Source organism: Littorina saxatilis, linkage group LG4 (genome assembly GCF_037325665.1).
Source record: "Littorina saxatilis isolate snail1 linkage group LG4, US_GU_Lsax_2.0, whole genome shotgun sequence".
NCBI lineage: Eukaryota > Metazoa > Mollusca > Gastropoda > Littorinimorpha > Littorinidae > Littorina > Littorina saxatilis.
This window is the reverse complement of record NC_090248.1, coordinates 40,145,318-40,151,652: the sequence shown is the minus strand read 5'-3', so window position 1 is coordinate 40,151,652 and position 6,335 is coordinate 40,145,318. Positions and strand designations below refer to the sequence as shown.

Here is a 6,335-nt window from a genome sequence, read left to right as displayed (position 1 = left end):
ACTGCAATCTGTTTGATCATTCGGTTGTGTGTGCGCGCATGCGTGCATGTGTTTGTGTGTGCGTGCGTGCGTTTGTGTGTGTGTGTGTGCGTGCGTGCATGGGGGTGGGGGTGGGGGTGGGGGGTGGGGTGGGAGTGTGTTTCTTTTCTTTATTTGGTGTTTAACGTCGTTTTCAACCATTCAAGGTTATATCGCGACGGGGAAAGGGGGGAGATGGGATAGAGCCACTTGTCAATTGTTTCTTGTTCACAAAAGCACCAATCAAAAATTTGCTCCAGGGGCTTGCAACGTAGTACAATATATTACCTTACTGGGAGAATGCAAGTTTCCAGTACAAAGGACTTAACATTTCTTACATACTGCTTGACTAAAATCTTTACAAAAATTGACTATATTCTATACAAGAAACACTTAACAAGGGTAAAAGGAGAAACAGAATCCGTTAGTCGCCTCTTACGACATGCTGGGGACCATCGGGTAAATTCTTCACCCTAACCCGGGGGGGTGAGGGAGTGTGTGTGTATATGATTTAAAGTGAGAGACAGACATAAAGAGAGGGAGGGAGAGACTGAAAGAGAGAGTGACAGCGAGAGAGACAGAGACAGAGAAAGAGAGAGACAGAGACTCTGATGTCGGTGTGCAACGTAAATACAAGGGTAGCTGCGCCTATTTTGTGTCTTTTATTGAATTCATGTTTTGGTAAAAAAAAAAATGTAAAACTCATCAAAGTTCTATTACCGTTTTGTTTCTGCGGGAGACACATTAAAATGATGTAGTGACTGCAATCTTTTTCATCATTCGGTTGTGTGTGTGCGCATGCGTGCATGTGTGAGTGTGTGTTCGTGTGCGTGCTGACGCCTAGTCTTACAACCTGTCCCTGCTTAACTAAGACATAAAGATAGAGACAATAAAAGGAAAATCGTCAACCGCAATCATACAGTATTACAAACTACAACATTATCTATACGGGGTGAGGGTGAGAAAAGAGAGAGAGAGAGAGAGAGAGAGAGAGAGAGAGAGAGAGAGAGAGAGAGAGAGAGAGAGAGAGAGAGAGAGAGAGAGAGAGAGAGAGAGAGAGAGAGAGAGAGAGAGTCAGAGAGAGTCAAAGAGAGAGTCAGAGAGAATGAGTGAGAGAGAGAGAGTGAGAGAGAGAGAGAAAGAGTGAGAGAGAGTGAGAGAGAGAGGGGGGGAGAGAAAGAGAGAGAGAGAGAAAGAGTGAGAGAGAGTGAGAGAGAGAGAGAGAGAGAGAGAGAGAGAGAGAGAAGGGTTACCTGATTCCTATCTCACAAAACATACATAACCAAACGAAAAATCATCCCTTATAATTACCGCGAAATTGGGACTTCAAATACACCTGGAACGTGACGATTAATTGTCTGAAGATCCTCTGTCAAAGTTCCAATGTTACCTTGTGGATGAGAATCTTCATTGTATTGAACAATACACCACAACCCTCGTCTCGTTTCCTGGTCTATCCGAAAACATTTACCGCTGTCAAAACTTGAACAAATGTAAAAATGAATGCGGAATATCGATGGTCGATCAAAAAAAACCACAGATTTTGTTATCTTTAATCTAGATGAACGTACACAGTGCCACGAATCGATTTTTCTTGCACAATCCCACCTTGCTTTGGGTGGGTTTGGCGGGGCGGAGGGACTGTGTGTGTGTGTGTGTGTGTGTGTGTGTGTGTGTGTGTGTGTGTGTGTGTGTGTGTGTGTATGTGTGTGTGTGTGTGTGTATGTGTGTGTTTGTGTGTGAACGAGGGTGGGTTAGATGAAGGTTACAAAACCCAAGGACCCACAGGTGAGTCCAAAACTGTTTTTAGATGTTACGCAATTCCTACTCTGTGTGTGTGTGTGTGTGTGCGTGCGTGCGTGCGTGCCTGCCTGCCTGCCTGCCTGCTTGCGTGAGTACGTACCTGCATGCCTGCGTAGATGCCTGCTTGCCGGCGTGCGTGCCTGCCTGCGTAATGCATGCGCGCCTGCCTGCGTGCCTGCGTGTGTGTGTATATGTGCGAACTCTGCAGATGTGAAAATATAAACTACAGAGCATGACTGTAAAGCGAATAAGTTTTTCTCGGACTTCCACAGGTCAAATTCACAAGAGAACATTTCAAAATGGTGCCCCGTACGACATGTTTTTCAGTGCGGCGGGGCTAAGAGACAGGAGATGGGAGATGGTAGGGAAGGGGAGGGGGCGGGGGGTACAGAAGAGAATAATGCAGGTAAACTGAGATTGACCGTCACGATCATTTCACCATTTTTTTTCTTGACATGACCCACATTCTTACGTGATTTTGTAATGTTTACTTCTTGCTGACAAACTTGAAGAATACGAGTTTTGAAATTTCTCAATCTTGCACAAGAACTGGCGAGAATAGCCCAGTCATATACTCACACCTCTTGTCCCGTCCCTTTCAAAAATGACAGAGACCGAACTCCACTCTGTTACACTTTTGTCACGGTTGGACTACATTATCAGGTCTTGCACAATTCTTTTATTTGAACAAAGCCTGGAGTTGTGAAAGAAAATTGTCAGTATAAAAAGGAGGGTGTGAGATGATTGTAACATCAAAACTGCTTCATGCGCCCAAAAACGTGCAAGCTAAATTTCTCTTCAGCAACAGCGAAAGTTTTCAGAGAAAAAGAAGATTTGTGTTGCTGGTGTTTCGAGATGGGCTTAAAATTTGGACTTGTGTTATGTGTGTTCTGGATTTCAGGTGAGTGTTTTGTGTGTGTGTGTCTTTTTTGAACTAGTTGTAAGTATTCTATATGTGTCACGGTTACGTACGTATAATGTTTGCTTGCTGGCGTAATTGCTGGTGTTTTTTCTGGTTGCCTCTATCTCTCGTTCTTTCTTTCTGTTGTCTTTCTTTCTTTCTTTCTTTCGTATCTATTTAAAGTATACCTTCTTGCTCAGGTCACATAAAACGTCTGCCACCACAGATCTATAAGGACCGGCACGGTTGGCCTAGTGGTAAGGCGTCCGCCCCGTGATCGGGAGGTCGTGGGTTCGAACCCCGGCCGGGTCATACCTAAGACTTTAAAATTGGCTATCTAGTGGCTGCTCCGCCTGGTGTCTGGCATTATGGGGTTAGTGCTAGGACTGGTTGGTCCGGTGTCAGAATAATGTGACTGGGTGAGACATGAAGCCTGTGCTGCGACTTCTGTCTTGTGTGTGGCGCACGTTATATGTCGAAGCAGCACCGCCCTGATATGGCCCTTCGTGGTCGGCTGGGCGCTAAGCAAACAAACAAACAAACAAACAGATCTATAAAGGCTTTTTATGTGGGATTAGGCTATTCCTCCACATAGTAAACACCGATAGCCTGACTGTACGGAGTAAGACACCCTAAAACAGACAGATTGCCAACATTCCACAATTTAGAATACAAACACAAGAAAGGTATGTTGACAATTTATTATTGTTATTAATTTGTTATTTAATTGTTGACAAAACAAAAAGTGAAATTCACTGATCTTCGACCCAGCGGTCCCGTGATCGCTTCACATGCAATTCTTCCCCGTAAGGAGCAAATTCCTGTATGGTGGCGATGCAGCCTCCCGAAAATTACCCTATTTTCAATTATTCTTCACTCATCTTTTTGTTCTCCATTTCAATTACTTCAAGGGAGACAATCGACATTTTATTGTTATCTCCACTGTTTAGAGGTAAATGATTGATACAATTGATTAAAAAAAAAAGTAGATTAGATAAATGTCACCTAAGTGCCCATGCAAGAGCAGCAACCTTATAATTCACTGGTAAGTTTTCCTTTGTGTGTATGTTTCTCTCTCTCCTCTGCATCTGCACTCTTACTATAAAAAAAAATATAAAAAAAAGCAATACAAATCACATTGACTAAATTTGGGAAACTATGGTTGGCACATTTCACAGACTACAGTTTCTTCTTCTTTTTTTAACTTTCTAGTTTGTCTTTATTTTCTATATTTTTTCTCCTTTTGTATGTTGGTAGTGGCGACGGCTGCTTACCACAGACCAAAGCGCCAATCCATTCAAAGGTTTCCCAACGGTACAACTCGCGTCAACCTGTGGGGTGAGAACACTGCAAACCAAATTGGTCAAGGTCTAAGCAACATATTCTCTCAGTTGGTGAGTACAAGTTGTTGTTCGGTGTGCTTGCTTCCCTCACTTGCTTGCTTGTTTGCTAATTAGCTTGAAGGAGGTTGGTTGATTTGCTGGTTAGCTGCCAGCATGCCAGGACAGTGTTGCTTGCTTACATATCCGCTAGTTTGCCTGCATGGTTGACGAAATTTTGAAGAAATGTGCTTGCTTAGTGGCTTCTTTTATCGTTCGCATGCTCAAACAAAATTACATATTTTTTTAATTTAGTCAAGTTTTGACTAAATGTTTTAACATAGACGGGGAGTTCAGACGAGGGTCGTGGTGTATGTGTGTGTGTGTGTGTGTGTGTGTGTGTGTGTGTGTGTGTGTGTGTGTGTATGTGTGTGTGTGTGTGTGTGTGTGTCTGTGTGTGTGTCTGTGTATGCGTGTGCGTGTGCGTGTTTGTGTGTTAGTGTGTTAGTGTGTTAGTGTGTGTGTGTGTGTGTGTGTGTGTGTGTGTGTGTGTGTGTGTGTGTGTGTGTGTGTGTGTGTGTGTGTGTGTGGAGCCATTCAGATAAAAATACTAAACCGATCTTCATGAAACTTTGCATGAGAGTTCATGAGAATGATATAAAGATATCCCCAGAAGAAATTTTGTTTTCGATAAATACCTTTGATGACGTCATATCCGGGTTTTTTTGTGAAAGTTGAGGCCGCACTGTCACACCCTCATTTTTCGATCAAACTGATTGAAATTTTGGCCAAGCAATCGTCGACAAATCCCGGACTATGGGATTGCATTTCAGCTTCGAAGCTTAAAAATTGATTGATAAGTTTCGTCATTAAAAATTTAAAAACGCTAATTAAAATCAATATGTGAATATTCGATCCAAAACTGATTTAATCTTATTCTGTATCGCTTCCTGGTTCCAAAAACATATAGATACTAGAATGAATACCCGCTTCGCCGGGTAGCCGGCTTCGCCGGGAAGAAGTACTTAGAGCCGTACGCCGGCTTCGCCGGGTCCGAACAATGGACCCGCCAAGCTTAGGTCCCTCCCAGATTCGTGGAATGGGAACAGCACGAAAATGATTCAGTGGCCATAATGCCATTCCTGACCATATCGAGTCCCATCCTTGTCGACGAATGTAACCGTGTTAAACACCTTTGGAGGCGAACTCCACTCAAACAGGACTGAGCAAGTTAGAGCTTATCTCTAAGCCCTTTTGAACTGTTATGGCTTCTCAAAGAAGGCCAGTACATAAAATTACACAAAAGCCGCCAGACCACATCACAAACAGAACTGAACAATGCACAGGTGTTCCTCACATAGAGAGACACACACACACACACACACACACACACACACACACACACACACACACACACACACACACACACACACACACACACACAGAAGCCGTATCTATAGAGAGATAGATGACAGTGTATTTTTCGCGTGGCTATAAATTGATTCGACCTTTGCACTTTTACAGTGAGGATAATTTACGGGTCCAATTTACGTTCTGGACACTGCGGTGACCTTCTAAAAATAGTAACAGAACGGGGAATATCCGAAGATGCCCCCTTCATACAAAAGTGCACCATACGAAGGAAGGGAGGTAAACGCTGAAAACATGGAGAAGATGAGAAGATAAGGAAGAGTTACTTATAATGGTGAAATGAACACAAAAACCAAATTCGGTTTAGCGCTGCGCGCTGAGAGCACGTGTTGAAATATCTCATCGATGATATTGTGTCCGGGGTGTAGCTGAATACGGTGTCCAAATTTGAAAAAGATCCACCGAGAACTTTGGCTTTAGTGTGTCGGTATGGGGGCCCGGGTAGCTGAGGTGGAGCCAAAATAGCTGAGGTGGAACCAAAATCGGTTCAGCGCTGCGCGCTGAGAGCACGTGTTGAAATATCGACCAGGTTGTGTCCTGTACCGGGTCTACCTGAATATGCCCACCAAATTTGAAGCAGATCCATCGAGAACTTTGGCCGTGCATGGCGAATACACAAATACACAGATACACAGACACACACACAGACACAAGTCGTATATATATATAGATGTTATGTTTGGATAAAAGCTTAGAAAGTTGAAAAGAATGCAGAAAAGTGCGCTTAGCCACTGCGCTATACTGGCTTGTCAATTGCACTACGTTTTCCACGTGAAAAGTGTAAGCGATTTCCTTGGCGCGGCGTTTGACGAAGCTGTAGTGTCTAGGTGAAAAAAATGCAGTGCGTTCAGTTTCATTCAGTG

General features: G+C 43.5%; 1 long non-coding RNA gene across 1 annotated transcript in view; it reads left to right on the top strand.

Annotated features, from left to right (window-relative positions):
* Positions 1-2,239: 2,239 nt before the first annotated feature.
* Positions 2,240-6,335, top strand: part of LOC138964725 (uncharacterized) — a 5,320-nt gene continuing 1,224 nt past the window's right edge. Inside the window, exons 1-2 of the long non-coding RNA XR_011455193.1 lie at positions 2,240-2,722; positions 3,980-4,116. This is a non-coding gene — a long non-coding RNA (uncharacterized lncRNA). The remainder of the gene's footprint in view (positions 2,723-3,979; positions 4,117-6,335) is intronic.